This window comes from Thamnophis elegans, chromosome 5, assembly GCF_009769535.1.
Source record: "Thamnophis elegans isolate rThaEle1 chromosome 5, rThaEle1.pri, whole genome shotgun sequence".
Lineage (NCBI taxonomy): Eukaryota > Metazoa > Chordata > Lepidosauria > Squamata > Colubridae > Thamnophis > Thamnophis elegans.
This window is the reverse complement of record NC_045545.1, coordinates 79,668,996-79,693,934: the sequence shown is the minus strand read 5'-3', so window position 1 is coordinate 79,693,934 and position 24,939 is coordinate 79,668,996. Positions and strand designations below refer to the sequence as shown.

The 24,939-nt window shown below is 37.7% G+C and overlaps 1 protein-coding gene across 2 annotated transcripts in view; it reads left to right on the top strand.

The window, feature by feature from the left end:
• Positions 1 to 11,676: 11,676 nt before the first annotated feature.
• The window catches only part of ADNP (activity dependent neuroprotector homeobox), a 51,959-nt gene continuing 38,696 nt past the window's right edge, over positions 11,677 to 24,939 (top strand). For both annotated transcript variants that reach the window (XM_032217775.1, XM_032217776.1), the window contains exon 1: positions 11,677 to 12,255. The gene's annotated coding sequence lies outside the window, so the exon portion shown is untranslated. The remainder of the gene's footprint in view (positions 12,256 to 24,939) is intronic.

Below are 24,939 nucleotides of genomic sequence, written 5' to 3'. Positions count from 1 at the left end.
AATCTTGATGCTCTTCTTCTGTTTCCTTAGTCAGCTTTTCTTTGATTGTCAGTAGTGTTTTCAATGCTATTGCTAATAAAATTTCTCTCTTTAAATCCATAGATTCTTTGGTATTTTTCTTCCTCTGTATCTTGCCCTCTGGGATAAATTTCCCCTCCATTTAATTTCTCTTTCAGTATTCTACTCTTTCCATTTTCAGAGACAAACCAATCACCATAAATATCAGCAAATTTAATCTCTTTATATTCATTTTCCACTTCAATTTTTTGAGTTTTAATCACCACGTTTTGCATTTGATAAACATCCTCAACTTCTTCATCATATTTTGCTGTTATATGCTCTAAATCATCCAGCTTCTTCTCTATCCTCTCATATGTATTTGATAATTTCTGTATTTCTGAAAATATCTTTTGCAAGCTTAAGATTTCTGTTTGCTTTTGAACTTGTGCCATTCTCTCCAGCTAACAAACAAGCTGCTTCAGCTTGAAAGGTTAATAAAATTAAACATAGATTCACAGAAACGTTTTGTTTTTACTTTTCTCTGGTTAAGATATACTTCAAAGGGACACCTGTATGCTTCCCTTCTTATCACTCTCTATAACCAAGCAGTGAGACCTTGTACTGCCAAACCAAAACAATCAGTGAAGAAAAAAAAGTGTTCCATTTCCAATACACAGACTCCAATACACAAATCTTCCAGCCTCCGAGTAGCAGTGTTATTGTTGCAAATTTTCTTATTTCTTTTGTATCTTTTTTGTATTTCAAGTTAGAAAAAAGAATCCAATTTTTAAATGGGTTAGAAAAACACCCACAGTAATGAAAGAGGAAAATTTTAGACCATAGGTTACAGAGAATAATAAAAGAAAAAAATAGAAGAAGAAAACTTAATCCATTCGTTTTAAAAGGCTTGCATAAATTCCATCCATGAAGATAGCATTTAAAAATAAGATAACCACTGTCCAAAACCATTCCAAATTTAATTCCGCTGCTTGATTCTTCTGTTCTCCAGTTTAAATTAATTTTAATTTTTTTATAGGCAGTCTCTTTTTAAAATAGTAAAAGTTCCTCACCAGCTGGAAACATTTTCTCTTTCCATATCCTTCCGTTTGGAGCTGTCCTGACTTCGTCAGTCTTGGCTGGATTTTTTGTCGCCAGCTTGAAGAACTTCTCTTGCATCGATCAGGGACTTTGTGATGTCCCTGAGGTCAGCAAGACATATTCTTCCTGTTCAACATCTCTTGGGGATGGTTTAGGTCCAATTGGACCACCCAGCGGCAAAAGTATCATCTGCGGTCTCAGAGCATCGAGACAGCACATCTGTATCATCGCGACATTGGATCCTCCTCCCCCTTATTGTTATTAATTCATTCACATTCTTTTTTTTGCTTCTCTGTAATCTTATACAGGACATATACATGACAACTCCAGTTGCTTATTTTAGTGCTTGCTGAAATCTTCACCCAAATTTTTATAAATCAAATATTGCATTTTATTTTTCTTAGTATGAGTCTATCATAGACATTATGTTTTATTTATTTATTTTTTAAATAATGCCTTTTTTCTTTTTTGGAGAGCATTGGCTCTATTTATATTCCATATTGAACATTTATAATCCATAGTCAAGATAAAATTTAGAAATGTCCATACCTGTAACACTTAATTCAGTATCATCTCTTTCAAAATCCATTTACAACTGTTGTGGTTTTTGTACAGCCTCTTCTGTGAATGTCATTTGGACCTCTTCCAACTTTCCTTTATTTTTTTTTTGAAAAATCATCTCACCTTCTGAACAGAATTCAGTTAAAATCTCAGATGTTTAAAAATAAAAATCAAATATTCTAATTTAGCTTTAATCTTTCAGTCTAAAAGAAGTATTATTTTTTCTTTTGTAGAGAGCATTCATTTTAGGATAATTCTATCTATATTATCAATCTTCAATCTTGCACTGAAATCCTGTCGCAGAACTTTATTCCTCATCTTTTTCCTCACACATCCCTTGGAACATTTTATGCTCCTGAAAATCTTGGATTTAGTCCCCAGATTTTATCAGAGACTACCTCTGTATCTTCATCTTCCCAATCCCTCTCCCCACAAGCCTGTTAAAGCTTATATAATTCTTTCTCTAATACTTTCATACAAGTTCTCTGGAATAATTCTAAATTTCAGACAATTTCTCTCTCTCTAAATTTCAATAGAGCTAAATTATCCAGCTCTCTCTTCAATTCTTTATCTAGTGTGTCTGTTTTAACTTTCCAAAATTTTCATCTTGTCATCAACATTTTATAACTTTGTCTGTCTGTCTGTCTGTCTATCTACCATCTATCTATCTATCTATCTATCTATCTATCTATCTATCTATCTATCTATCTATCTATCTATCTATCATCTATCTATCTATCTATCTATCTATCTATCTATCTATCTATCTATCATCTATCTAAGATATAGATTTAGATATATGGATAAAGAGTATTATCCATTTTATCCACTTTTTTTTCTGGTGGGGGAGCTGCAAATTTAGTTTCAAGTACAACAGGCAGTTGGGGGCCAAATTGATCAAAATTTTCTGAAGTACTGTAAATCTAATGAAATTGATTTCTCTGCAGGCTGTTGTAAGGACCTCTTCTGACTTCCAGTTGTACAGCCTTATCATTATGCTAGATTCCAAAAGTGAAAGGGTTAAGCAAGGGGAAAAACATACCCCCCCCCCAAGTTTCATCTCCTTTTTTCTGGTACTTTTGATGATGTGATTGCTGGTACATGTCACATCTGCATTTCTATGGTTACAATTAAGAACTTAGTCTACTCAAGTTGCCTTTATCTTTTGTTTTGTAAATTCCACCAAGTATCTACTGACTTTAGTAAACCCCACCCCGCCCCCCAAAAAACATAATCCCAGGTCTGAGTTGCCTAATTCAGTTAGTTTTTCCATGCAGTTTCATAGGGGGAAAAAACATCTTTTCTTTTAAAAAAATTCCCCTTTATCCATTTTAAGCTTTCTCATATCACTCCTTGTTAAGCTTTTTGACAAGTAGTCTATATACTTTAAGTCTTTAAATCTTTTAATTGTGTAATCCAGAAAAAAAAAGACCCACCAAGAGGAGTACTTATCTGTAGTAAAAACAAAAATTGCTTTCTAGCTGTGGAATAATTATTTCCAAATGTAGTTAAGAAATGAGGCTTGGCAGATCTTGCACTTATGGGTTGTATTGCAGCTATGAATGTGGATAGAATCTTGTACCTCCCACCTCTCATTTTGTATGCTAATTCTGAAGAGTTCTGTTCCTGGAATTTACTTACAGGGCGTGATTATCCAGAGAATAAGTGGGTTATTTCACACACATTCCTTTATATGCAGGGATTTTGACATCCAGCAGTGGCTCTCTTGAGTGCCAATCTCCATTGCAGTACAGTTTCCACTCCTTCAAGATGATTAGTTCACCATTTGTCCCCTCCAGAAGTCCCATATTCTCACGTTACCTTTGAGTAATGAATTGCTCCAAGAGACATCTGAGATCAATATGATATAATTTATTACATATTTAAATTATATAGGATTTATTTTAATGATACAATGATTTGTCATTATGAATTACAGTACTAAAATACATAGAAATCTTTGGAGGATGGGGTTACATTAACACACTAAAAATTCCATCAAAAGGCATAGAAAAAAAATCTTAGGAAGTGATGGTAACCATGAACTCCACAAATTGAGAAAGAAAATATTCAGCTTGCTACAAGGCAGCAGACAAATAGGCTTAATTACTGCAGAAATTTGTTTCTAGAAAAGACATCCAAAGGTCTAAGGAAAGCCTGCAAGATGAACCAGATTATAACAATATGTTCCTCTTTGTTTATATTAGCAATAGACATTAAGAATAGTGATGTTTCTCCTAGTGGAGTTAATACATGGACTGTAATTACAATTAGCCGATCGGATTTCTGTTTAAACTTTCCACCATAGTGCTCAAGTCAGATAATTTAAAGAAAAATACAATGCAAAAACAAAAACCTCGACACAAAAAAACCCAGTTAGAATTTGGGCCATGCAAAGTATCTCAATTCAAATTGCATCTTATCAAAATAAGTCAATTTGAATTTAATAGACTTTGTTCCAATTGTGAAATGGACATTTCAAAACACTGCTTTGTGCTTGAAATATTTCCATGATGTTCAGAGCTATTTGAACGGAATCATTTTGACCCATAACTTGTTCAAAAAAACCATTAAAATATCAAACAATAGCACATCTAAAAATAAAATAAATACAATACCTAATAATAAAAACATTAAAAAGATCCATTCTGAAATTCTTTTGGAAAGCGAAGGAAGAGGAGACCCATCATAATAAAGGAAATACATTTTGCCAAGAACAAAAGAAGAGTTGTGTCCCTCAAAAAAGCCAATCTCTGACAGATCTTAACTTCTTGAAGGTTATTTTGGTATCTCACTCTCATTGAACTATGCATTTATTAAATGTATGCATGATCCAATTCCCAACAACTTTGGGTGATTCACAAGTTAATAAAATATTGGAAAGCTGGTAGCCCAGTTTTGAGACCTAAACACTGTGGGTTGGGGTGAGCACCTGTTATTTGTCTCAGCTCCTGAAAACCTAACAGTTCAAAAGCATGCAAATGCAAGTAAATAAATGGCTACCACTTTGGTGAAAAGGTAACTGTGCACCTTGATCTTGATCTTGTATTGTGATTGGTTGTCAGACTCCCATGGGGCCTAAAAACATGTTTCTCCATTTCTTATCCAGGGAAATATAATATTCTGCTTTTTCAATATTTCCCAGGATATTTCATTTTTCTAGAAAAGGGGTGGGTGCTAACTTCCTACAGGATAAAAATCACTAATGAAAGAGATGTCCATATCAGTGTTTCTCAACCTTGGCAACTTGAAGATGTCTGGACTTCAACTCCCAGAATTCCCCAGCCAGCATTCGCTGGCTGGGGAATTCTGGAAGTTGAAGTCCAGTCATCTTCAAGTTGCCAAGGTTGAGAAACACTGGTCCATATAAACTCAAGGGGGCTTTGCCACTTTTGCCAAGCCTGGGTGAAGAGCCAGGCCTTCAAGACCCTTTGAAACACCAGCAGGGGGCTTAGGAGAAGTAGCAAACAAAATAATACTGGCCTACTTTTGAAATGTTGTGAGTTCAGTTCCTGACCACGACAACAAAGCGAATATTACAAAAAGGGAGTCACACACATTTTTTTTGTTTCCTGGTGCATATCAAAGTTATGTTTATACTATACTGTCAGTGTGCAATAGCATGTCTGAAAAAACCAAGCTACATACCTTAATTAAAAATATTTTATTGCTTAAAAAATGCTAATCATCATTTTCTGAGCCTTAAGTGAATTGTAGGTATTTTTGCTGGTGGGCAATTTTGTAAATAAAATGCAATATCTGCAAATAGCAATAAAGCGAAGCACAATAAAATGAGGTATTCCTGTGTATTAGCATTTGTCTTACCTTCTCCCCACTCTCAAAAATCTTCCTTGCAAACACTGATGATTTTATTTTGAACAATAAATTGCATCTGAGAAGTTTGCTTTTTCAAACTTGTACCAGGGAAATTTACATATCAAAGCTGAAAGATTTCCATCAAAGCATCTTCTCAGGCAATTTACATTAATTATATAACTTAGGGGAGATGTAGCAAAAGCCTCTGTATGTTGCAAGACCAAACAGATGGAAATAGTTAGAAATTTTCATATTTTTGTTAATCCATTGAAATGTGATTGATCAGGAAAGTGTGTTAACATTTACCCTCTACCTGTTCACTCAGGCATGTTCTGGATGAGATCAGAACACTTTTCCTGCAAGAACTGCATTGACTGGTCAAATCAGGTTACTTTATTCTTTTTATATATACGTATATCAATGGCTGTGTGTGTATGTTCCAGCATAACTCTGGAACGCCTCAAGCAATTTCAACCAAACTTGGTACACAGATGACTTACTCTCTGGAAACAAATACTGTGGGGGGTAAGACACTCCTAACATCCCTCGGGAGTGTGTGTATGTCTGAGCATAACTCTGGAACGCCTGGGCTGCTGAAATGAAAATGACTGAATTATATCTATAGTGTCAAGTCACAGTACTTTTTACAGTGATGGTGTGCATTTTGGATTCAAGTTGTGTTAAGATACAGCCTGTTGTGCCTTAAAATGACTTCTACTGTACAGCACAGTGGAGTTGCCATGGTAATGGCTTCACAGTATTTCACAAAGAGGCTCCCTCTAATACAGGATTGGGATAAATATATACCGGGGCCATGCTGGGTTATCAACTAGTTCCTTATAAAATCTGTCGTGACTTAAGTTCTAGTTACATTTGAAACCATTGGCTTGTAGAATACATACATCTAGAATGAAATAGCCAAAATAGTATGCAACAGATATCCTTTCTTGGGTTGTGAGATGTGTCAGGGTCAACAGCCACAACTCCTCAGAGAGCTTCTCTCTGTTAATATTAAGACCATCCCTTATGCTTTGGGACACAGGACACTATGTAATTTATGGGAAGTGGTTATTTGATTTCAAAATGGTTTTTACTGATGGATAAGTAGATTTCATCGTGGTGTTTATTATGTGATGATTGGAGTTACTATTTTTATGTTTTATATAAATTAATATAAATTTAAGTATTAATGAAATAAATAACAATCTTCAAGACTGCACCTTGTGATTCCCAGTGTCTCCAACTGTTTTAAATGGAGGAGTCATTGTACATGGTTATGGAGGGGATACAAACAATACTACATTTGAAATACACTCTACTCCAGTGACGTCCAAGTATTTGTTACATGCAGTTAGCATACAGGAAGGAATGCACTTTATTTCAATAGAGAAACATAAAATATATCAGTCCTCTAATCCAGATGATCTCTTTTAATTCATTCACTGGAGGGAATGTCTGTCTGTCTATCATCCATCCATCCATCCATCCATCCATCCATCCATCCATCCATCCATCCATCCATCCATCCATCCATCTATCTATCTATCTATCTATCTATCTATCTATCTATCTATGAGAGAGACTGTGTATGCATAAATTCTGTTTTTTATTTGAAGTACACAGATGTTTCCATGAAGGTCATCTTCACATGCAACTAGTAGATGAAGCCATTTGAAATACAGCTTGATGCTGTGGCTAGCCTATTGAAGTGGTTGAAAGAACAGCACCAGGTTATAATCTGAATTTTGTAATGCAGAATGTTCTCATACGCAAAGCTCTAAGCAACTTGGAAGCAGGTTAGCCAAGAGATTGTTATTTTTTTACTACATTGGTAGTAAACTGTTCAAAGTTACACCACCACTGGAAAAAAATGATTTAGGACCAGGTCTCACACTTACGACTGTCACAACATCCTCAGAGTCACATGATTAAAAGTTGGATACACTTGACAATGGGCATGTATTTACAATGTCAACAGATCACATGTAACTTCCCAGTCAGCTTCTGACAAGAAAAGTCCATGGGGGAAGCTGGGATTGTTTAATGACCAAATGATTCACTTAACAACTATGGCAAAAAGGGCTATAAAATTCTGGTCTGTATTATGGTCGTAAGTCAATATTATCAATAACTTTTCTTATGACAATAAGTGAATGCTACCTGGAGTGAATGCACCATGAAATGTTTTAAATAAATACGTTACTGTTATTTTACAGTTTACAACATCCCAGATTAAAGGGAATACATACTTGACAGTATTTGAACCATACTCAAAATTTATGTGAATTTTCAGCTGGCCTGTCAGTAATGAAAATTGTACTTCAGAAGGTGACGATTCATTTAAACGTTGTCACTTGAGTTTGTGCCAGCTGCAGCTCAGAATCTTCAAGATAGTGTCATACATATTCATACTCACACTGTACTTTATGCAGTGCACACAACAGGTTTTCTACTTAAAATATCAGCCACAAACACAACAGGAGGCTTTAGACCATTCATTGTATCTCTGCATGTCAGCTGTTTCATCTCTCCAAGATAGAGCTGGAATTAGATAGGAGTAACATAAATGATTCTTTCGAAGGTAATAATTTTAATCTTGCAATCAAATTATAGATATGTAGCTGCATTAACATCATCCCTGTAACATTTAAAATAAGGAAAAAGATAGGGGGAAAGACCTGGAAAGATGTAATATGAACAAAAACATTGGTCAAATTGCTTCAGAATCCTCTTCATCTCTGTTGGAAAAAACAAACCACTCAAATGTTGACAAACAATGTGTATCAACAATCCGTTACCACAAATCAAATGTCAATTTAACTTTCTAGTATTGTACAATAATTCCTCAGGCCATGGTCTGTGCGTAGTAACTCTGTAATTCTTGATATTTTGAAAGATTCCAAATATTGGGGATATAGCCAAAAAGAACAGATGCATTCTTGGCATGTAACAATCAGCCTAAAGTCATATTAATAATCCGAACATGATTTTAGGCTGATTGTTACAAGTCAAAATCCTAAATAATTGTACAATCATAAAATTCAATAGCTAACATTAATGAAGCACTCTGAACAATTGAAATGCAATATATATCAAGGACAGAAGCAACTTAGAACTGAGGAGAAATTTCCTGACAGTTAGAACAATTAATCAGTGGAACAGCTTGTCTCCAGAAGTTGTGAATGCCCCAACACTGGAAGTCTTTAAGATGATGTTTGATAGCCATTTGTCTGAAATGGTGAAGGGTTTCCTGCCTAGGCAGGTGTTGGACTAGAATACCTCGAAGGTCCCTTCCAACTCTGCTATTGTATTATATATAATTAGATTATTAGTTCAAAATTACTATTACTAATAAAATATTCATTATTATTAGGGTATGTTATATTGAGGGAGGCATCCATGCAATGAAAGTTTCTGCAGGGGGTAATGTGCCCTCTCTAAATAGAGATGCATAGCATATTCCTAGCTCATTCATTCATTCAGTAGAGACCAGGCTACCTAAAATCACAGCAATGAACATGTTTTAACGCTAACTAAACTTCAATAACTGGGATTGGGAATCACGTCTCTAAACAACATGGTTGTAAAGCATGACATCATGTGACCATGCTGTCTTACAAGTGGCCGCTATTTGTGATTTCCTGCTGGCTTCCCCATTGGCTCTGTTACAAACAACTGTTTTAAATTTTCTAAAATATCATGAACTGTATAAGGATGCACTAGATAGGAAGCTGAATAAAATTAAAATGGTAGCCTCAATGTCCTGGATTGGATGCCAAACCTGTCTTGGGTTTAATTCAGGGAATAGATGATTTAGATTAAATACCATTTATAACTTTAAAGATAGTCCTTGACTTACAGCCACAATTAAACCCAAAATATCCATTGCTGAGCAAAACAATTAAGTGGAGTTTTGCCCCATTTTATGACCTTTCTTGCCACAGCTCTTAAGTAAATCACTGCAGTTGTTAAGTTAGCCACAACTTCCCCATTCACTTTGCTTGTCAGAAAGTCACAAAAAGTGACCACCTGACCCTGAGACCTCACAACCATCATAAATACATGTCAATTACCAAGCATCTGAATTTTGATCACATGACTATGGGGATGCTGCAATGGTCATGTGAAAAATGGCCATAAGTCATTTTTTCCAGTGCCTTTATAACGTTGAATGATTATTAAACAAATTGTTGTGAATCGAACATTACTTGTACATAGCTTCCATTGCATATGTGATCCTTAATATTCCTAACTAGAATATAATATTTTGTTGGGATGAGATGAAGTATTATAAACTTACTTTCAGATATATAGGCAGACGGATACAAAACTAAACCCGATTATTATAATGCTGATAGGCAGAATGAAAACTTCTGCCGGTGGCTCTACTCGAATGCTGTGGCTGGACACGTGTATTTCAGCAATTCTAGTTTGATTTGCATTTTTGTGTGTACTACAGGATATTTGCATGCAGTGAAGTCACATATTTTGTTAGTTATAAGACCTGATGATCAGACTATGCCATTGCTATACCGATACAGTCCTCGACTTATAACCATTTGTTTAGTGACCGTTCGAAGTTACAATGGCACTGAAAAAAATAACTTATAAGTTTTTCACATTTACTACTGGTCACATGATCAAAATTCAGATGCTGGGCAACTAGTTTATATTTATGACAGTTGCAGTGTCCTTGGGCCCTATGATCACCTTTTGCGATCTTCTGATAAGTAAAGTTAATGGAGAAGTCAGATTCACTTAACAATATTATTACTAACTTAACAATTGCAGTGAGTGATTCACTTACCAACTGTGGCAGAAAAGGTCATAAATGGGGCAAAACTCAACTGTCTCATTTAACAACAGAAACTTGGGCTCTATTGTGGTCTTAAATCAATTACTACTTGTATATGGTTGGTAGTTTGTAATCTTGGTAGTTTGAAATACATAATCTGTCTTTATCTATTACCAAAGATGCAATTGTTAGGATTTGCAAACAAGTACTCATGTAGTAATTATTCATCCAACTTGAATTAGAGTCATTTTCAACTTCGTAACAAAAAAATTCCACTGTGGAAATTTTCCTCCGACTTGATACCATTCAGATAGGATGAACTATTAACTTACACAACTTGAGTTGTCCATCCTAACTGGAAAATATGGGTTTTGTCACTTAACACTTTTGGAAGTCCTACCTGCATTATCCATTGGTCACAATTAGCATTGTTCAGGGCCTGTCACCTAACCGCTCAAGAACTGGAGAAAGTTTCAGCTTCCTTCCAATCTCAGATGGTTAAAAAGTGAGACAAGAAATAAGCCAAGTTAATTCTAGTCATTTGCTTTAACTATTAAACATTTTATTACATTAATTAAATACATATTGGAGCAGGCTCCTGCGCCTGAGAATTTCCAGGGCTTGTGACATCTGTAATCCAGCCCTCTTGAGGAGTCACTAAATGGAATGGAAAGCCACTGTTAAGTCTCCAATTCAGTTTGATGGACACACTCGAGGACTGTTGGGCTCCAGCAGTTACCTATTTCCACACCCTAAACGCAACACAGTGGAGCACTCAAGGCCTTTCTGCAGCCCTGCCTTATAAATCACATTTTTTTGCAATGGGCACCTGCACTACCTTGACAACGTTGCTCAGGGCGCCAATGGCTCCAAACTTGCAACTGATCCATCCATGGCACAACAGAGAGGGGTCCAAAGCCAGGCAGGACCCTGGCAATGCCCAATGAAAGAATGTCCTTCTGGAGGTCCAGCTGGCCAAGGCTGGGGCACAAGGGATGCTTGGCTTGACCTGCCCTGCAGATGCCACTTACTCCATGCACGAGTGCAAGCCGTGTGATCATCAGCTTAACGGCACGAGGTGTTATGATGCTCACTCAGGTGAAGCTTGGGTCACGTGGTGTGCTCCATGCCGGGTCACGTGGAGAAGGCTCATTCTCTCTCCTCTCCCTCCCTTCAGTCCCCCCTTCCCCAGTGACCCCTTCTCCTCCCCTCTGGGAAAGTTGTAGTCCCGGCTGGGGCGGCGGAGGGATAACCGCTCCGCGCTCTTCTCTCCGGCCCCAGCCGCAGGGCGCGGCGCCTCCTAGCGGAGCCGGAGCAGATCCCGCCGCCGGTTTCTCCTTCTCGCGAGAATCCCCCCCATTCTGTCGGGGTTATGTAACCCGCTCCCCTACATCTCTCCCTGTCTCTCTCTCTCTCTCTCTTTAAAGATCCCGCTTCCTGTCAGGACAGGATAAGAGGAGGAGGGATGACGGGAAATCAAGTTCCAATCTTGGGGTTCAGTCACCCCTTTTTTTCCTTTCACCCCGGGGGGCTCGTCCCCCTCCTCTCCGGCCGGACAATGAGTCCCATATGCTAATGAGGACCCCGCGTCACTTCCGCTCTTTCTCGGCCGCCATCTTGGCCAGGGCAGGTTCTGGGCAGGAGGGACCCGGCTGTATTGTCTGCAGGGCGCCTAGGGAGCCCCCCCCTTCCCCTTCCCCGCGGCCCGGCGCTCGACACCCCTCGGCCCGGTACCTCAGCCCCGCGGAGCCGCCGCGTCCCCCTCCGCCCCAGCGCAGGCCGAATCCCCGCCTTGCCCCTCGCAACCTGCCCCCCTCCCACCTCCCGCCATCCAGGCCCCTTTGTCTCCCCCGCACCGCCGGCTCCGCTCCCCGCGCCCGCCCAGCCCTGCCTCCAGCCGGGAGCCGCAAGCCGCCGCCAGCAGCGCCGCCGCCGGGGGAGGAAGCGCCCGCCGCTGAGGAGGAGGGAGCGCGAAACGCAGCTAGGTAGGTGCCTGAGCGCGCGCGGGAGCCCAGCGCAACCCTTTTCCTTCCTCCCTTCTCTCCTCGTTGCCACCGCCACCGCCGTCTTCCCTGGCTCCTCCTGAGGTTGCCGGGCCCGGTGGCTGCTCCTGGACCCTCTTCACACATGTTAAAAAGAGAAGCGTCTTTTTCCCGTCCTGGCGTCCGAGGCCGGCTGTCCCGGCGCGAGAGTCGGTCTCCTTTGCCTCCCTTTCCTTCACCTTAAAGCCCCCCCCCGGGGGTCTCCCCCCATTTTTAAAGAAAAAAGAGGGGAAGGAAAAGCTTCTCTGACCGCGTTCCGGCTCAATGCCGCCTTGTGCCTCCGTTGCATCTTTTCCCCCCCTCCCTCCTTCCGTTCCTTGCAGGGAGGTGGCCCATGGATGTTGCGCCCTCGAGTGTGGCTGTGATTGCACGGTCTGCGTCGTGGAAGAAGGAGGGAATCGTTGGAGGTGGTGGCGGGGTTGAAAGGGGGGGAGGAGAAGACCGGATTGCGAATGCTGCCATCCTCTTCGACATGCTTGAGGCTCCCCTCCCCCCCAGCATGTGCGGCGGGGGTGGGGGAAGGAAGGACGGGAGGGAGGAAAGCCCCGTTATGACTGCAGAGTTGGCGCTGGAAATGTGGAACAGGCTGCGGTGCAATCAATGGAGAGCAGGCTCCTGTATGCCACCACCCCCCCACCTTTCCCTAGCTGGAGGTATCGGGTGGTGTTGGAAAAGGCGGGATTCGTGACTCAGTCAGAGTATCCAGGTCTCCGAGAGAAGCAAGGCACCTCTTCTACACCTCTGCAACTCTTTGCTGCATCCATTCCGGCCAAATAGTTGTATTTAACCTATTTCTGAAACAAAGAAGGAAAAAAAGAGAGAGAGGATTGCTTCTGATTCTATCTATCGCGGGGGAAAAAAAGGTCTTTTCCTCCTAGGATGTCTTCTCTATTCTGAGTTATGGCTTTGTATATATGTGTGTGTTGTCTTTTTGTTTTTGTTTTTTTCCCTGCAGCTCAGTTCAGTTTTGCATAGGCTTATACCTAATGAGTGTGTGGCTTCATGTTAAAGCTGCGGTTGCTTGGGTTTATGACCATCGAAGGCAAAAAAAATATACCAGCCCCCACCCAAAATGCACCGCAGCCAAGTCTTGGAATGAAGACATGAGTGTAGCAAGTCAGTAGGGGGCGCGTTCTCAACATTGGGTAAGGCTGCTGCAGAGGGGGGGGAGGGGCCCCAGATGCACAGATAGGAGTTGCTACACAGCGCCTTCTATAGGCCTGGGAAAATGGGCCTATCACTGCAGGCCGAGTTGCTCTTACTAGCTGACAGCAGCATAGGCAAAAAAAAGGTTTAGTGAGCAAGAGCAATGATTTTTAAAAATCTGGCCTTCTCTAGGAAACTCCTGACCAAAGGTGGTACCTAAAATCTATGTCATCCTTGACCCACATTACCTGTCTGAAGATGTTGCAGAAATTCAGTGAAGCTGATCTTCAGTGTATCACTAAAGCTATCTAATACTAGTTTAGAAAATGGAGCTATACTGGGTTCCCCAAATCAGAGACATTAATTCAGGTGGAAGAATATAAGGTTCAGTGCACACAGTGCTTGTCTCTTTTGTAAACCATGATGAGGAAGAGACTGCAGTTAAATTTGTTACTGGAGATAAACATATCACTTGTATAGTTGAGTCTCATCATGACAATAGAGATAATTAAGGGTTTCTATCATTGTAGTGCTTTTAAATAGACAGTGATTTTTTTTGACAGCTACATGTTGCTTAGATAACTGGGTAACTTAGTAGGTTAACTAGGATTTTTTGTGATTACTATCTGATAGAGGCTTGTATTTATAGAAAATACTAAAAACTTTAAAATATGTTTTTTGACAATTTTATTCTCAAAGTGTCAATATTTAGTAAAGAGAATATGTAAAATGGAAGCAATTGTTATAAAACTGTCAACTTCAGTTTCTTCCTTCAGGAGCTCAATCACCGCTTCCTCCATCTGAACAGAAGTGGTCATTTAAGTACACGACTATAGTCATTTAATTGCTAAAATGAAAATTGTGAAATATGCAGTTATTTTACTCACTTTTTGAAAAAATGACAAAAATGGTTTCATAGGAAATAGCAAATAGTTGCATTGCGGCCAATCAGCAACTTATCATAAGCAATGACATCAGAGTATCTTAAAGAAATCATTTGGGGTTCAAATGTTCATGCTGCCTTTCTGAATATCACTGGTTTGTGTCATTTTGAGGGAGATTATAGAGTACCTTGGTAAACTAATTGCTTGTCATTTATAGAACTAGCAGTAATCTAGTTTGTACATAATAGTTTATACAGCCCTGTTCAGACCAAAGCCTATCTTAGAAAAAGTAAGTTGTGTAGCTTACCAAAATGTATGAATCAGGCCATTGATTCAGGCATATATCTTGAATCCAACTATAAATATGGAAGATTATGGAGCTGCATTAAAAATACAATGTTGAAGATCTATGGGAGACCAAATCATCTGAAGGATATTGCTGTATTGGTTATGTGTGAGAGATACCTGTCCAGCTAGTAAAATATTTCTACTACAACATATGCGTATATGTATTTTGAATAAATAAGGTTTTGCAAGCATACATGTGTTTCAGCAAACTGTCAAAATCATATTTTCAAGAAAGTTGTAAAAAAAATCTGGAGTTTTCAATATTTGCTATAATAAGACTGTTAAAAGCAAATATTATAAACTAACAAAGACATTGCAAAGGAGAAATTACCTGGCAGAGTTCTTATTCCGGGAATGAAGGTTTGTAATTATTGGGAAAGGTAGGCACATAGAATATATTTCTCAGAGAAACATTTGGAACAGAAACAAAAGTTGTAGTATATTTATATGAGTTGAGGTACGTTTTTGTTACTTCAATGATAACAGAGTCTTATCATCCCATGAACAAAGAGCGCTCAGAACTGGATTACATGCTTTGCATTTGGAGGGTGACATAGTCAATTCTTTTTCAACTTTTTCAACTCAAGGATTTCCTGTATTAATTCTAGAAATATCTGCCTAGAAAGCTCTGCATGTTGTAAAGGACATCGGCTGGATGGACAAGGAGCCTATTAAACTTTATTTTTCACATTTTGGTGTAGATAGACTAAACACATTCCATTGTTGTGCTGAACCAAAGTTCTGGAGCAAAATTAACCATATGGTGGTATACTACTGCTCCATTATTCTGACTGCATGAAGCCAAAACAAAGTGATTAAAAAGAAACCTTGGAAATTCCTTCTATAAATTGTTTAGCAAGATGACTGCACTAATAATTGTGGTTGTCCCTGTCTTCACAAGTCAAGAATTGATACCAATGATTTGTTTTGTTTTCCAGCTCTTGTTGGTTAGAAGAAGAAAGCAGGAGTTCTTGGTTTAGGCATTAACACTACCATGTTTTATTTCAGGGGAAATGTAATGAGCATGATGAACCAGCAATGACCAGCAGTTTACAGTGTGGTTAAGCCAAGCTAAATTCTGAAAAATTGTCACTGGTAGTTATAATCAGAGATGTATTTCTATCTCATTCTTGTTAGAGAGTCAGACTCTAAATGAAGTTTGAATAAAGCACCAAATTATGCTGCAATTAACTTAAGATAGATGGAAATAGAAATAATAGTAAATATTATAGTTGAGCTATATAAATAGTTATCCAGTCTACCATGTTACAAGGTCATAATAAGTTGGAGTTTCTGGCAAGCTGGACAGTATCGGGAGATGAAATTATCTGTCTGGTTCTCCTGTCTTCTATTAGTGATTCTCTGGCTTGGTGAACAAAAAGCCAAAATAAATGCTATGTGTTCCAGTGATGCATTTTCATTGTAAACATTTGGTTCTTTTTTCAAAACAAGTATATTACAAGTAATCCTCGACTTATGACCATAATTGAGCCCAAAATGTCTGTTGCTAAGTGAGTTTTAAGTGAGTTTTATCCCATTTTATGACTTTTCTTGCCAAACTGGTTAAATGAATTGCTTCAGTTCTTAAGTTTGTAACATGGTTGTTAAGTGAATCCAGCTTCTTCATTGATGTTGCTTGTCAGAAGGTTGTAAAAGGTGATCATGTGACCCCGGGACATATAATTATAAATATGAGCCAATTGCCAAGTGTCTGAATTTTGATTACATGACCATGGGGATGCCGCAATTGTGAAAAATGGTCATAAGTCACTTTTCAGTGCCATTTTAACTTTGAACAGTCACTAAATGAACCGTTGTAAGTCAAGACTACCTGTATTGAAATGTTTCTTTGTACTGTATATTTCATGGATGGCATTACAGATATTTTAAGAGAATTTAAGCATACTATAGAATTCCGGGTTTAATATAATTCCTGCCTAATGTATGTAAAACAAGGAATGTGATGTTGAAAGCAATCAGTGGCTGCTTTCCCAGTTTTACTAACAGGATAGGATAGACATAATGAATCAGTTTTTGATGTTTGAAGACATTGATTATGCTCTTTATTTTTCTTCATTTAGATGTTTTGTCAGTTGAGGATTGATTCTCACATTCAAATATGTCCCTATCTTCTATTTATATTAACATGCCAGTCTGCAGCAAAATATATTAAATAACTGTTCATACTCTTGACTGGCTAAAATGAATGTTGATGTTTAATAGGTTCAACATATGGTTTGAACCTGTTTTATGACCATCACGTTAAACTGGGTGCCAATTTTTGTGTGAACGCAGCACATCCCTTCATCCCAAAGAGTTGAATAAAAATCAAAGCATCTGTATGGATGCATTCATTAGTATGTTAAATTTATTGGTATTTATCTGCATGCAGAAAATAATATGCTTGTACATGAGAAATGATGATTGATACTAAAACTTATCATTTTATGTGCCTTTATAGAATCTGTTTAATGGTTTTGTATCTTCATTTTAACTATTTAAGCTGTTTAAGTACTAATCTAATATTTCTTTACTGTTGTCATCACAGAGCATAAGTATTAACAAAAAAAACTTTTTGTGTGATCTGTTCACTCAGCCTGTGTATTTTCCTGGATGCTTAATAGAAAATTGCTTAAGTTGGGAGCGTGGCATTGTCTGCTCATTATTAGAGATAAGGTTTGTGATGATCACTCTTTTGGATGCAATTGGAATAGAAATGCCCTATGAGCTTGATTTCTACTCGCTGTTATTCTCATAAACAAAGATGGAATCAACCACAACTTTCCCTGTTATGTTCACACTTGAAAAATGGTTAAATTTGAGGATTATTCCTCACTGGAATATTAAACAGCAATTCTACTTGTGAATTGGTAGGGAAACTGACTTAATAAAATAGGAAACATTTGCTGGGGGAAGGTTCAACTTCACTGTTGATTTTTGTTCTTACAAAGCATACTTCTTTATAAACCATGGTGTCCAAGTTGGTAAAAAAAATTGTTGCAGAAAGTTATATTAAAGAATGTATACCTTTTGCTTCTTAACTTTTCTGGTTGAGTGTATTTCTCTCCATCAAGCTTTAGCTTTAATTACATTGAATCTTGAGATTAGCAACCTTAAGATTGCTACTATATTTCATTAGATAATTTCTAGTCCAAATTTTATAGCTGACTGTGTTAGGTTAAAAGATATTTATTTCTTCAATTCCATTGTGGTTTGAATTATGCAGTTTTAAACTTGTGCAAGAGATATATTTGGTTTTATTATTTTTGAATGAAGTATACCCTGAAAATTACTGTGAATAGAAAAGAACTGCAGCATCACTATTTAGAGTACAGTCCAATCAAAAATAAATTATTTGAAATTATTTGAGTAGCAAAATTAAGCATATATTTAAAACATTAAGGGGATGATCACACAAAACGTTGAACTCCTTTCTGTTTGGTTTGCTTGGATTTTGTTTAATCAAGATACTTTAGTTTGCAAACCATGGTTTATAATTCAGCATATTATATAAATACATCAAATTATATTTTGCATTACAAGTCTGTACAAACTTTATCAGAGTGAAAAATGATTTAAAATGTCATTTTTCCTGTTCACGTAATAACTTTAGGTTGCTTGCCAGAATGTTTATTATTTGTGCCACAAGTTTTTTGGGGGGAATTGATGTATTTGCTCTTCAGTTCTAAATGACTTTCCAGGTTGACAGTTTTAAGAACTATATAAAACTGTTGATTTGTTGTATCTTGTAAATGCTCAAATCATTCCATGAAAATAACTGAAGTCACATTGGCCAAACCAACAAATCTAGACATTTTGTTGGCTAGATTTGCATATAATACTAAATTTGGATTCATGCATTATAGTAAACTGCATAATGAGAAAATCATAATATATACTATTCCATTAGTATCATTATAAGAAAGTTGGAAGAGTAAGCGTGATAATGATTTGTTCAAGATAACTCAAAAGAATAAGATGAGCTTTATTTGCAGTTGTTATAAGCTCATTGCATTATAATTTATATTTTTCCTACAGTGGAGTTCTTTATACCAATCAATATTCTATGAAACCACTTTACTTGGTCTTTTTCTAAAAAAAAAATCTACACTTGGTCTTTTTGTAAAATGTAAAAAATCATATATTTTAGGCAATTTTCAGTAGTTGACAAATCAAACATTCTTTGCTCTTTACATGTGATTCAGGTATACTAGATTTATTTAAATTGGTCTATAAGTTATAGTTACTTCTGGGATCTATCTGTTTGGGATCAATATATGTACAATCATGGTTGACAGGTATTAGCCTTCATAGTGGCACTTTCTGATTCCTCCCCCTCTCTCTCTCACACACATACAAAGAAGGTTGCTTTCATGAATGAAAATTATATTCTATTAATCCAAAAGTTGATTAGATTTGGAAAATCTTAACATTTTCCATGTTTTTATCATTGAGTAAATTGTGTTTTTATAAATTTTGCAAGCATGAATACTGCATTATAAGTCACATTTGTGTAACTATAAGGAAATGGTTAATTCCTTTTATTTTAAGATGCTGACTACATGTCCACTAGATGGCATTTTAACTGCTAGTGGAAAATTCCAGAACTTGCCATGAGTGAAGAATATGTGAGTCAGGAAGAAAGAGCAGTTTTGCTGGGCTCCAGAACAAATGGGAGAGCTTATGTTAAAAGAATATGTTTTTTATCTTAATGTCTTTCTACAAGTGATAGAAATTTTGATGACCACATGATCCATCAGCAATTGCATGTAACTTGAGGTGAAAAAACAATCCAAATATTAATATATGTATTATCTGAAAAAGGATGGGGAAGTTTATTCAAGTGCACATCAGTTAAGCCCTTAGTGAGAACAAACCTTTATTCCTTTGTTTTGCTACTGTTTTTAATAGAAAGATTTCCTGATCATTATTGAAAACTTTAAAAGTTTTAGAAGTTGAAGTATTCAAACTATAATTTCTTCAAATAAATCTAAAAATCAGTGTGTTTAATCTGCCTCAAAGAATATTGCCTAAACTGTTAATGAGCTACCACTTAGTAATTCTGGGATATACAGTGAATGATAGTGACCAAGTTACAAACATGATCAAACTGATAAACGTTTATTCACAGTTCACACCATGTAATCTTTTATTGGTAGATTAAAGTCTAAAAGCATCGACTCTCAAAGTAATTTTCAGTAAAAGCTTATATAGGAATACTGCTACTTTTTCTACAAATATCCTAGTTTACATTCTTAAATAGTTTTATATATAAATAAAGATGCAAATTATTGTTTCACTCCGCAAACTAAGTTGTTGAAGCTTACACCTGAAAATGAAGTGGATTATTATTTGGTGTTTTCTGATTAAATATCGGTACTGAAAATTGTACATTGTGGCAAGAATAGCTGCTGTTTCTAGTTTCAGTTTGACTGTCTATGGAGATTCAGTTTGTTTGGTTTTTTTCTGGATGATCAAATACTTAAATTTTGCAGAACAGAATTAATGAATTTAAAAATAATGACAATTTAGGACAACATGTCTATCTGCTAAATGTACTCTGCCATAGTCATAGTCAAATCTGGGCTGATTTTTTGTCACTTCTTTTGAAATAGCCTCCTGGTTAGGTGGCTTTATGATAAAAGGAAATTGAATTTGTATAATGGATAGGAAACCAACAGAAATAGCTAAAACATGGTACATATTTTGAATATTTGAATATTGCTGTGAAGGAAACAACATGAATGAGTATATATATCATTAGGATTTGAATTTGAGTTTCTTTTACATTGTTTATGAAATCCAGGTCAATCTGTATTTCTCTTGATTTTCTTTCTAATAATTTATCTTGCCTGAGCACTTTCTATGATTAACTGTGGATTCATCTATTTGAGGCTCTATGAACCACTTCTTGTGGAACTGCAAAGTTAATCTGAATCTAATTTACCTGATATATTTTTGTTGTGACCTTGTTGGTGGAAAAAAAAGAACAGTTCTCAAAGTATAAGAGGTTCTTTATTGATAAAACAATGTTTTAGTTTGTTCTGCTTTTAGAATAACACCCATATAATCTTGAATAGTTATAAAAGCCATCTCCTGCAGCATAATTGAGTTACAATATGTGAAAAATGCTCTGAATACTTATCTATTAGTTTAATTTCACATTTTTTTAAAAAAAAATGGTGCATTGTAAATTGGACAATTTGTATAAGTAAAGATGTTTATATTTTTTAAATTGCATTAAAGGTCCTACTGCACTCATGTTTTTGACATCATCTGGTGTACCTGATACACCTCACAGAGACTTGCTGTATGTAGGCAAGAGAATTATCTCAATTTGGGAAGGGCCAAGAAAGTTTTACTGCTGTGGACATTATATAGTAGTAGAACATACAGTGGAAGGTGGCCCCTAAAATTATTGGAACAACCTCTTGCTGCTAGTGATTTGCTCTAGATTTAATTTCTGGCTTTTACAGGTAGGGCTGGAAAATTTGTCAGCCAAGATTTTTAGCACTTCTTTGTCAGATGTACCATTGATCTGACTCAATGTAAGATAGTTTTTTGTGTTTCTAATTACAGTGTTTTCCCCAAAATAAGACAGGGTCTTATTTTCTTTTGACCCACAAAATATGGATTGGGCCTTATTATCAGGTGGGGCTTATTGTTTTGGGGTTGCCGGGCGGCTGCTCTCTTCTGAGCGGGCTCCTGAAGAGCCAGGCACAGTCTCAGGGTCAAATGGCTATGTTGCGCTGTCGCGGCAGCACTACACAGCAGCCATGAGCAGCCTCCCGACACCCCTCTCTTTACAGCCAGGCACAGTGCCATTCACTGACCAAGAGGTATCGCCAAGCCGCATGAGCGCCTGTTTCCCGCTCTCCGACTCCATGACTTTGTGCCTTCGGAATGCCCCTAGGTCAGTGAATGAGGCTCTGCATGGCTAGAGAGGGGGGTTGCATGAGTGGCTTTTCCGCTCCCCACTTGCGTGTCTCCCAGGCTCACAATGCCCTTGCCTACCTCTCCTTGCAGAGCCAGGGCATTTCCACTGCCGCCTCCGCCCACCACTATATGCAGAGCCCCATTCACTGACCTAGGGGCATTCCCAAGGCCCAAAGCCGCGGGAGCCAGAGGGCAGCGAACAGACACTCACGCGGCTTGGCGATACATCTAGGTCAGTGAATGGCGCTGTGCCTGGCTGGAAAGGGGGTGCCAGGAGGCTACTTGTGAGCATGGTCACTTCATGGCTGCTGTGTAGTGCTGCTGCAACAGCGCAACACAGCTGCTCAATCCTGAGACTGTGCCTGGCTCTTCAGGAGCCCGCTCGCAAGAGAGCAGCCGCCCGGCAACCCCCCCTCCAGCTGGGCACAGCGCCGCTCACCGACCTAGTGGTATCCCGAAGGCACCAAGCAATGAGAGCCTTTGCCCCCACCTCGTTCCCACGACTTGGCGTCTTTGGGATACCGCTAGGTTGCTGAGCGGTGCTGTGCCTGGCTGGAGGGGTGGTTGTTGTCCAGAGGGCTTATTTTCAAGGGAGGGCTTACATTTTTGCCTACCCAAAAAATTGTGGCATGGCCTTATTTTCAGGACATGTCATATTTTCGGGGAAACAGGGTAAGTTTGTGTAATGAAGATTGTAAATTAATAATATCAGCTATATCTATTAAAAGACAATCATCTGTCTATATAGCATTCTGAATGTCTTTGTATGTATACTGGGGCCATTTGTATAGACCAGTGCCTTTCTTTTGTTTCTGTTCATTGATCCTTATGCAGTCAATTTTTTTCATCTTCAATGAGGAATGAGAAGAGGGGAGATAAGATTGTGTGATTGAACCTTGTTCTTTCTACTTTTGATCTCCTGTATTACTTATTGATTATTTGTATACCTCCAATGTAGTGTGGGATAGACATGTGATGGGTGAGTGATCCTTATCTGTTATTCATGTATTTTTATTTTTAATTCCTGAATAACCTCTGAGTGTTGAGTGTTTTCCCAAAATAACTAGAGGCTGTATGCTATTAAACCATCACAGAATTTCATGGTTATACAGGTATACTTCATTGTGCAGGATTTGAAGACTTGCTAGGTGAGCAGAAATTCACTGCTTGATGACAACCAACCAAACATTTTACATATTAAGAAATTAGAAATTGTACTTTACTGTTTTGCCTAAAATACAGGGCAACAATGGATGCATTTATATTATGGAGTAGAGGATTGGCAGCTTACCTTTTAATACCATGGTAAATGTTCAAAACACAGTAAATCATCAATATGGATGAACAGGTATATTTTCCCCTGTTTTGTCAGTATGGACTACTTGTTTTCCAATTATCTATTTCTACTGTGGTTCCTATTTGATGCAATAATTACTTAAAATTAAGCATAAGAAATCTTTAACCATAATTTTTAATGTAACACTTTGCTTTGTTCAGACGTTTTCTCCTTGACCCCAAATTATCATCACTGTTATGAATTTGAAGGGTATTTTATATAAAATATCTTAAGTAAATCTAAAATTCTGAAGTACCACTGGTTTGAGATATCAAGTATCTATGCTCTGTGCTTAAAATAATTAAAGACTTGTTAATGCTCAAGTGGTTAATATTTTTTGGAATTTTTAGTTATGTAAAAAAAAAAAAATTGTTGGAAGTTATGTGTTTGGTCTACAAAGATGCAAAGGACAATAGTGGCTTGGATGGTTAGGACCTGGGTTGGAAGTTAGCAAGCCTGCGTTCAGGACCCGTGTGTTACCATGGGGCGGGGTGAGCTCTCGTCCTTTGCTCTAGTTCTTGCCAGGCACATGAAAAGAGCCCCCATCTGGGTGTCCCTAGGCAATGGTGATGTCACTAGCCAATCTTTTCAACCCAGAAGTGCCTCAGCACTTTTGATATGAGTGCAGTGCGATCCAAAGACACATTTCTATTAACTAGTACCCTTCATTAAAAGATATGTCATTTAATTACCTGAAGATAGTAATATGGCCTAGATATATTTAAGTCTGTACCATTAGTCCAATTTTTACTTTTCAGGCAATATCCAGCTGTGTAAGAGTGTGCAACAATCAGAATGTATGTATGTTTTGTTTTAAACGTGGAAAAAACATCCTTTGGAAACACTGCTGGACTAATTTGGATTAATAGCAGTTCTGCAGAAATAAACTCCAGTACATTTTGGTTTCAGCCAAAGCAAAATCCAAAGAGATCCCAGAATGGCCTTACTTGAATACTTGGCCAAAGTAGCACATTTTGCCCCCATTCCCTTCAGCAGTTCCTAGCATTTTGCCAGTCTTTCTGACATCTCCCCATTCTCTTCTCACTTTCCTTCAGATGAAGTCAATATATTGGCCTGTGTGCCTAAATGATATTCTAATGATCTCAGCAATAAGGATTCAGCTTTGCAGCATAGAATACCTCCTCAACAGACTACCTACCTAACGTTCCCAATATTCCCCATGGTTACTACCAGTGTGTTTGTCTCCCCCCATGCCCATTTTTAACCCTCACACCAAATTACTTCTGCCCAGAATTTCAGCCTGTATGCAGAACAATATGGCCCTATTTCATTCCCTATATGGATTAAAACATCCATAATGAATGTATTTTATTTAGGTATCTGAAACAAGCATGGAATAGTTACACATGGAGTATTTTGCACATTCCTATATTTGTGTTATTCTTTAGTGAAATTATCACTTAGCAGAAATGGCCACTAAATTTTCCATCAAGTTGGTTGATGAAGGTCTCAAAGGTGCTTTTTTATGAGGCAATTGGGCTTTCTTGTTTTTTCTTTGAAGACCTTTTGCTTCTTATCCCAAAAGCTTCAGCTCTGACAGGATAGAGGGGAATGGATGTGTGTGTGTGTATGTGTGTGTGTGTGTGTGCGTGTGTATGTGTGTGTGTATATATATATGTATGTATGTATGTATGTATGTATGTATATACAATTTTTATATTTATATTTTTTACAGCTGGTCATTTGCATCCTTTTAGAGGATAAAGGATAGTCCTATTCAGCAAGTGAAAATCTATTCCTGTAAGTTTCAAACTAAGCACAAATGCTGATTCTGTAATTAGACCTCAGGGAAAAGGGATCTCACCACATGATGTAAGGATTTGGGGGGTGCTTTATGAAGTTAATTCCTTTTCATTGGTTGAGAACTACAGTTGCTAGACTCAGGACCATAATACAGTGGTATTGTAATGATGAAAGGATAGATGCAGTTTAACTTGATTTTGCATAGTAGTAGTA